We start from the raw sequence: 8,373 nt of genomic DNA on the forward strand, positions 1-8,373 counted from the left end.
AAGGGCTTACCCAGGCCATATGTCTACTACATGGCAGGGTGTGATTTACGTTTCTGAGCCCTGAATCCCAGTGCACTGCTGTTTTCTTTACAACAGTGACTGTTTACTTACCAAATTAAACAAGGGCTCCAAGACCTCCGTGTGTCCTTAAGCACTGTCTGTGCACTGAAAACTGAGTCTCACATACGTTTGTGACTGTTATTCAAATTCATGTAGATTCCACTGAGATTAATAAATGTACATTTGTTTTAAAGGATTACTCGATTTATAGTAGCTTTTTTTTTGTCATTATATAGATTCTCAACCAACAGATAGTAAAAGTACAATTGTAATGTAAGGGACCTCAAAATCTTTTGACATTGGAAAGACACCCTCCTCTTCTTTGTTGATAAGGTTGTTAACACCCCCTTGTTGAAACACAGTTAAAGAAGGGAAAGACCCAGGATATACACAAAAAAGAGTTAAATGTCCAGAGAACATGGTGAGGAAAAAAATTCTATAAATCAGTATACTAGGTATATTTGCTAGACACATGAATGGCTGGTTTTACCAAACAAGTTTTATTTAAAGTCAATTAATAGAAAAGATCAAGATATATTCCCCTGAAGGATTCTGCAGTCATCAGCAACTATAATAAATAAAACTCTGGGTTTTATTTAAAAAATTAAATTGTACAAATTCAGAATAGGAGAGACATTGCTTTAAACAAATTATTCAGAAGAAAGATTTCAAAGTCTTAGAACAGTGGTCCTGAGTGAGTACATATAACTAAGAAGATTCTCAAGAGGATCCATTGGGGTGAGGTAATAAAATACAAGAATGTCTATATTTATTTTCTATGTTTAAAAAAAAGCAAACTTCACTGATTGTATATATATATTGACAGCAAAGTCTTATATAGTTTAACAAGTAGATATCTAGGATGTGCATACTCAAAATTATTTTTCTAAGAGGTCTGCACTTAATTTTTTTAAATCATCAGAATTTTTGTTTGTTTTAAAAGACAAGCTGTGCACAAACCTATAGCATGATGTGATTGTTAAAAACAAGCCAAAAAAATCAAATCCTTTTAGTCATATCAGTTAGCTTTTCCTGTGTAACAAACCACCCAAAATCAACTTGACTTACAACCACTATTTTCTATTACTCAGAATCTGCACAATATTAATTGTACTGACAAACCAAGAAGGAGGATTTTCAAAACTATATCATATGAAGAAGGGTTGAAGGAATGGAGATCACTTTGCTAAGATAAAAGAACATTAATAGAAGAGAGATGTGTGTGGTACACATTTTCCTATCTTGATTTTTTACAACTTTTTAATACAATTTAGAGTGGAAGGAAAAAAAATTGAATAGGCTATCCTCTGAAGCAAAAGAAATGAAACCATTTTTTTCATTTGCCTAACTGATTTCATGATTATAGAAATAAGATTTCAGAGAGTTCTATTTGTGTGAAACAACACAATTGACTGATAAAAAATTACTAGCTAAAACCCCAGAGAATATGTATACGTAATGTTCTTGACAACTTTCCTCATTTTTATCAAGGAATTGGTTATTTCTTCCTCCTCTTTTTCAAAGGAGACCATTATGGTCTTTGTTTCATTCCCCCTTGTTTCCCTTACAGAATCGTATAATTATAAATTCAGAAGGTGAACAGATTTGAGAATGGATTATGGAGAAAAATTTGTAATATAAACAAAAGAAAGATGAGGTAACACGCCTGTCCGTGAGTGCCAGGGAAATGGTGTGGCAAATGCCCCGCTACCTCTGCATAAAGAACTGTGGGGACTCTGAGCAGTTTTTGACCATCTAATAGGAATATGTGAAATTAAATGTGTCGAAAAGAAAACCCATGCAAAGGCTGTGTCCTTTCTGGGTTCAGATGGAATTTTGCTTTGTTTGAATAATTTTCTATCTTTGCTCAAAACTAAAACTAATGCAAAGTTAAATTAAAAATACTGACTTGAAAAATCGGCCTTGTATAAGAAACCTATTCTATTCTAAGATTCAGAATTCCATTTCCAGACCATCCAATAAATTGAATTTTAATCACCCATTCTCTTGACAATTTAGACTATGATTGAACTCATCATTTGTGGCTTTTTAACAAACGATTTAAGGCTGCAATAAAAAGAAAAATGTCATTACTGGGAGTAAAATCAGAAATGGCAATATCCTTACTCTAAGAGAACTTTTTAAGTCAAGTTAAAAAAAAAAAAAAATCAATCTGTATGCTCTTTTACTTTTCTAGGCCCAAAGTGATTTTTTGCTGAGTGGTGCAAAACAGAAAATGGACATTTGTTTCTGGCCCACTGTGACTTTTATAGGCCCTTCATAAAGAGTATTTCTGTCACACACGTGTGATGTGACCAGTTTCCATAAACATTCAATCAAACAGTCGACAAGAGTCAAAATTCCCTTTCACATCAATGATAAATAGGACACAAATCTTATTTCCTTTTTCTATAAGGTAGATGATTTTTTTTAAAAAATCAATCAATCCTTGTTTTTCATGTAGCTATACACATGAATACATGTAATTTTTGTTTTAAAACTAAAAGCCCTTAAACATTATACTCCCTCCAATTTCTTAAAAGAAATTTATATAGCCAGTCCATACATTTTCCAACTATGTCATGACATAAAACCTCTCTATGTTTAAAAATGGCTAGCCTTCTACACACACATACACATACACACCCTCTACAACTCTGCACTATCCACTGATGACCATACTGTTTGGGATGGGTTAGTGGGGGCCACGGAGAAAGAAAAACTGGGAAGGATTTATTTAAAATTTTGTTTTTACAATAGACATGCATAATATTGACCGAATAGGACGTTTTGCTCTGTATTTTGTTTTGGAGTGGGGTGGGGGGAGAATCATAATTGTATTTAGACTTTATATGGCATGGGTTACTCAGTTCAGAGTAGAAGCACCTGCAGCAAATTAATTTGTTGTAGCACATTAATTATCTCATAGCTTCTATTTAGACTGCAGCTGTTGCTATTATGTTAATATTTTTTTATTACCACTGTATACAACAGGTTATGACAATAATAGAAATATCCCTCTTTTTTGGCTGTTTCCTTTTGTCGTTTCCATTTTTCAATGTCGGCAGGGAAGACTGAAAGAAATTTAGGCAAATTAAGCCCTAACTCCGCACTATAATTTTCTATTTCTGAACTGATTTGTAAGAGAATGGGTAACCGAAATTAGCAGAGAATCAACCCTCACAAAGATGGCGCGTGCAGAATTTGTGAAAGCGAAAAAGACGACGAAGGAGAAGCAAGAGAGGGGCGGAATACTGCAGTGCTGGGGTGGTGAGTGTTTGGATGGGGGCAGGGAAAATGCTGCAGTTTTCATGAAATAATAAGATGGGGGAAAAAAGGCATACAAAGAGTAGGTTTTTCATTGTTTGTAAAATATAAACACAGATGAATTCTGTCTTTGGTTTGTTCATGCTTTTCACTCTGCACAGCAGGGATGTTCTTAAGAAGTTGCCCTCTGCGAAATTTCACTAAATGGGAACCGTGGACCCTGCATGATGGGATTATAATCACACCAGCCACTCCTTTTACATAATTTTTTGTTTAGGATCCAGTAAGGCTCCCTGTTTTTAATATATATAAAGCTATAGATATGTGTATGTCGATAAACTGAGGATTTGCGTCCCTCTAGTCTAGTGCAAGCTAAAACAAAGACTGGTGTTATCACATCTATAAATCTCAATGGATTCAAAAACAATATGAAAATTTTTAGCTGACAAGAACATGTCTGCTGCCTGCAGTCCCTGCAATAGCTCACCATGTTGCCTACTAACCGAAAGATCAAAAATTATCGATTTCATGGCGCTGCGTGCTCTGGAAAGAAAAGCTAGTTTAAAATTTGCATTGTTTAAGAAATGAGTTAAAAGAATCTCTTTTTTTCTTTCTTCTAAACACTTTGGAATGTGAAAATGGCTTGTTTTAATCTTATCCATGATTTATTATACTTCTATTATTTTTAGCAGCTGGAGTTCAGAAATTATTTTTTTTCGATGAATTTAGGATTTTGCCGCAGTATACATCTGCAGTCCCAGAATCCTCCGGTAAGTTAATCCTTCTTGCGATGGGAAACGCCTTTAACCTTCTTGTGAATGAAATATCTGCAACCATTTTGAAATTTTTCATAGAGGTGTGTGTGTGTGTGTGTGTGTGTGTGTGCGTGCGTGTGTTGCGGGGATGGGGGAATGTTTCTAAAACACGATTTCTTAGGAACGTGGTGGTATTTGTCTGGGTTCTTAGAAACATTGCGGAACGCATACTTTTGTGTTCTTTGAGCATCACGGATGATGTCTCTCACATTTCTTCTTCTTTGCACTTTCTATGAAAGTCATTAAAATGTACTTCTTGACTATGGTGAGGAAACTAGTCAAGGCCTCAAGAACACAGAACTCCAAGAATGAAGGGAGTTCTTGGCATGACATAGCAGTCATGAACATAATGCTACTGTCGCAGCCACCGGCACCACCATTGCCATAGACTTCCACCACCTTTTACTGCCCCTCCCTCCATCTGCAGTGTACACCAGATGCAAGCTTTCCACTTTGCATCTCAGCCGAATCTGCCCAGTGGGTTCCTAGATTACTTCTGTGTACAAGAATAACCAACCATGTAGTCTGACAAGAGGTATTTACAACTACTTAGCCTGTTCAGTTGGAAAGAAATCAAAAGATAACACTGACCCCGAGATGATATATTGCAAATCAAAACTCACAATCCATAAATAGCCTGCTTGATGAATTTCTAAAAGAAAAGCGGATCCTTATTATTGTCCCGTGTCTTTAGGTTGTCATAAAGAAATATGGTTAACAGGTTTTCTTTGAGAGAGAGAGAGTGTGTGTGTGTGTGGGGTGGGTATTGTTTTTAAATGCATGAATTACTAGTTAGTTCTACTCTTATATTGGAAGTGGAAGGTTCCTTCTCAGGGGAATTCTGAGGTAGAGTCCAGAAGAGACCACACCCTAGTTTCAGAGCTCTTGAGTTCTGTTTCTTTTCAAGTCGTTGATTAACAATTATAATTTTTCATTAATTTAAGGGATCTAATCAAAAGGAACCAGTCATCCATTTCCCTCTCTAAACAAATCTCATTGTCCCAGGTGCTCAATAAATGTTTAATTAGTTTGATAGAGTTAACTATCGAAAACCTGAGCAGGCCTTCTTCAAAATGGTAGCTTGATTAATGCTTCTGTCTGAAGTGCAAAAACAATCCGGCCATTTCTGTCTTTGCCTAAAGATGATTCAAAGGTAGGCATTTTAGCAGGGGGATGCTTTGTGTTCGGTTCCATTTAGCGACTGCTTGAATCCGCCAGTGGTCAAATAAGATAAGTAATACCTCCGCTGTTAAACCAGCTGGAGACACACTGGGTTTCTAGGAACACAACCTGAAATTTAGAACCATTTGTCTTTCGCAGTTTCACAAAATGAATTTATTCATGTAAAACTCAAGCAGGCTAGCTATACTAAGAGTAAGTCTATAAAGGTGTTAACTGAGTATTTTTTAACGAGAAATACTGCCCCAAATCAATGATTAAAAAGCATTTTTACCAAATCACTTATTTCCCCAGCTCATCAAGCAGTCTGATACAGGTATTTCTCTTTGGTTTAATGACAGTATTATTTTTGTGTCACAAACCTGTTTATCACATGCTTTTAAATGATAAAATTGGCACAATTTCTGTCTCGTGAGAAAAGGAAAAAAAAAGTCTGAGAAATATGTTAAATTCCAACTAATTTGTTTTAATGCTAGTCACTCAGTAGCTCTTCAGTCCATACAAGTTTGATGGGAAAAAATAGATTATTGCAAATCTTATTATAATTCCCTTTAATAGTGTGTCTGCTGAAAGTATCAACAGGAGTTAAAAATGTTAATTCCATATTCAGAAAAAAATACTTATAGAAAACTGCTTCATTTTGGCAGCTGAATAGAGAAATACAACTAGGAGTATGTTCATCCTTTAGATCGTCTAATGATGTATATATTTCTTAAGCCAGTTTTAGCAGTGTCTTATTTAGTAAAGAATAAACTGAATATAGGAAAAGCAAACATGTTTAAAAAAAGAAAAACCTTTGATATTGTTATCTGTTATTAAAACATATGAATTTAATCATATCAACTGTAAATTCAATTACGTACATTGAGAGTTAAAATTGAGACTGGATACCTGAAAATATTATTTATATTTGAGTTTGTATTAAAAATCGTTTAATTAAATCTCTTTTTCTGTTCATGCTGTCTGAATTATAGCCAGCTGAGTTGACCACAACCATCAGCTGCACTTAATTCTACAGATTACTAACCAAACTGCAAATGAGACAATGGATCTTACTGAACAGCATCTTGTGCTTGGACTCATTCACTGCAGGGACCCCCATGTGCTAAGGTGATAGACAACAGTTGATACTACAAGTGTGCATAATAAAATACATCTTTTAAACAGCAAAACAGAGTTATTGAAAGAGCCTGTTGGCCTTGAAGCATTAACTATGCTGAAACTACATGTCCTAACCCTTTGAGTGGAGTAAGTAGGTTTCCTGCCTGTTACCTCTGTATAAAGGCTCATTGTTTGCATGCAATAATTATAATGCTGGGATAAAAGCTCCAAGATAACTTTCACTGTTGCTTTTTGTACTCTTTTAATTGCTTTAGAGGAAAAATATGCGTAAAACAACAGATAAGAGAAAGGGAATCGATCATAACTGCTTCAGCTTCACAAATGCCAATCTTGCTGGATTACAATGGAGATTTGCTCACAGGAAATGGAGACCCAACTTGAGCCCATCACATCAATTAGAAATTGTTGTTGAAGAATAGATTAGTTTTAAAAAAAATTGTTGTTAAGTGCTGTGAGGTCGGTTTCGGCTCATAGCGGCCGTATATAGGGTTTCCAAGAAGGGAGTGGTGAATTTGAACCATTGACTTTTCGGTTCAAACCGACCTTGTGGTCCAGGGTTTTATCAAGGCTGTCTAATCGATAACTCTTTCCCTAAACAACATACTTGGCTTTCTCGCGTTAAGTGTGCCCTTGAAATGCATCTCCTAGTGCTCACAAATCAGCCTACTCATACATGGTAACAGAGTGGAAACAGAGAAAATTGGAATCTATAAGATTTCACCTAATTGACAGGGCTCTCATGTTAATCTGTCTTCATTAGTCATGTTCACAGTAGGCACTCAGAAGGACTTGTTGAGCTGCGGACTTGAGCACAATCTAACAAGAGTTCTATCCTCCGTAGTAGGGATAGAAGGCCTCTCGGCCCGGTGGCCCCGTCCGGATTCAGGCTGCGCGGCCGGTTGCGATGCGGAATCTATGATCCAGCTGGCGGTGGGCTTTGGGGTACTGCGCAGTTAGGCAGCGAGCCTGGCCTAGCAGGGAGTGTGTGCACAGACCGCTACAACGTCCGAGGCCCCCGACCGACAGTAGGGTCGCGGGGCCCGCAGCAGACCCCAGAGCCGGGTGGGTCCCGACCCTGAGCATTCTTGCCGTGGCCACCACCTGGTCCCGAACTTCCGTTCTCCCGAGACAGGGCCAGACAGCCTCGCAAAGCTTCAGACGGCCAGGGTCCAGGTGTTGCCTTAGGCGGACGGCAAAAAGCGCGCGGCCAACGTAGCGTTTGCTCTTACGCTTCGGGGGACGAGCGGGGCCGGGACGTCTGGCTTGGGACACTGGGAGATCTCGGGGTCGTCTGTCCCCGCCCCAGCACGCAGGAGGAGCGGCTTCCCAGCCTCAGACTAAGACGCCCCCGTGGGAGGTCCTCCACTCCCGCGCGGCGGGGTAACTACCGGCCTCCACCCGGGTGAGCGTCTAGGAGCACGCGGGCGCCCCGCCCCGGCCCCGGGCGCTGGGAACGCGGCGGGCGGATCGGCAGCGCGAGGACTACTTTCCACCGCCCTCCGGAGCCCCGCCCCTTGTCCTCGCGTGGCGGAATGCTCCGCCGCCGGCGGCAGGATACAGAGTTTCTGTGCGTCTTATAAGAGCTCCTTGTGCGGCGCCATTTTAAGCCTCTCGGTCTGTGGCAGTCGTGTTAGCTTGGCTCTGGAAGCGGAGAGCTACGGGAGGCGGAGACGGTGGACGGTCCAAGGAACAGCTCCAGTCCCCGCCGAGCCTCCACTGCAGGCCGAGGACGACTCGACTCCCGCGGCGGGCGGAGCCTGTTCCCCTGAGGTGCTTGGACGCTCCTTTCCTTACCCTTCCGGGGCTGCTCCTGGCTCCCTCTTCGGAGCCAAACTTCGTCGCGAGCGCCCGGTCCCGCTGCTGGCGCGGACCGGGGCCCGGTGCAGCCCGAAGGCCTGGGGCGGGGGGCGCGAGCTGGGGTGCCGGGGAA

At 39.9% G+C, this 8,373-nt stretch overlaps 1 protein-coding gene across 5 annotated transcripts in view; it reads left to right on the plus strand.

Annotated features, from left to right (window-relative positions):
• Window positions 1-3,300: 3,300 nt before the first annotated feature.
• Window positions 3,301-8,373, plus strand: part of CTNNB1 (catenin (cadherin-associated protein), beta 1, 88kDa) — a 46,738-nt gene continuing 41,665 nt past the window's right edge. For 3 of the 5 annotated variants that reach the window (XM_006868755.1, XM_006868756.1, XM_006868754.1), the window contains exon 1: window positions 7,995-8,213. The gene's annotated coding sequence lies outside the window, so the exon portion shown is untranslated. Of the gene's footprint in view, window positions 3,331-4,019; window positions 4,098-7,994; window positions 8,214-8,373 lie in introns of those variants that run through there. The other 2 variants (XM_006868757.1, XM_006868758.1) reach the window with 2 other exon arrangements.

Source organism: Chrysochloris asiatica, unplaced genomic scaffold (assembly GCF_000296735.1).
Source record: "Chrysochloris asiatica unplaced genomic scaffold, ChrAsi1.0 scaffold00124, whole genome shotgun sequence".
Lineage (NCBI taxonomy): Eukaryota > Metazoa > Chordata > Mammalia > Afrosoricida > Chrysochloridae > Chrysochloris > Chrysochloris asiatica.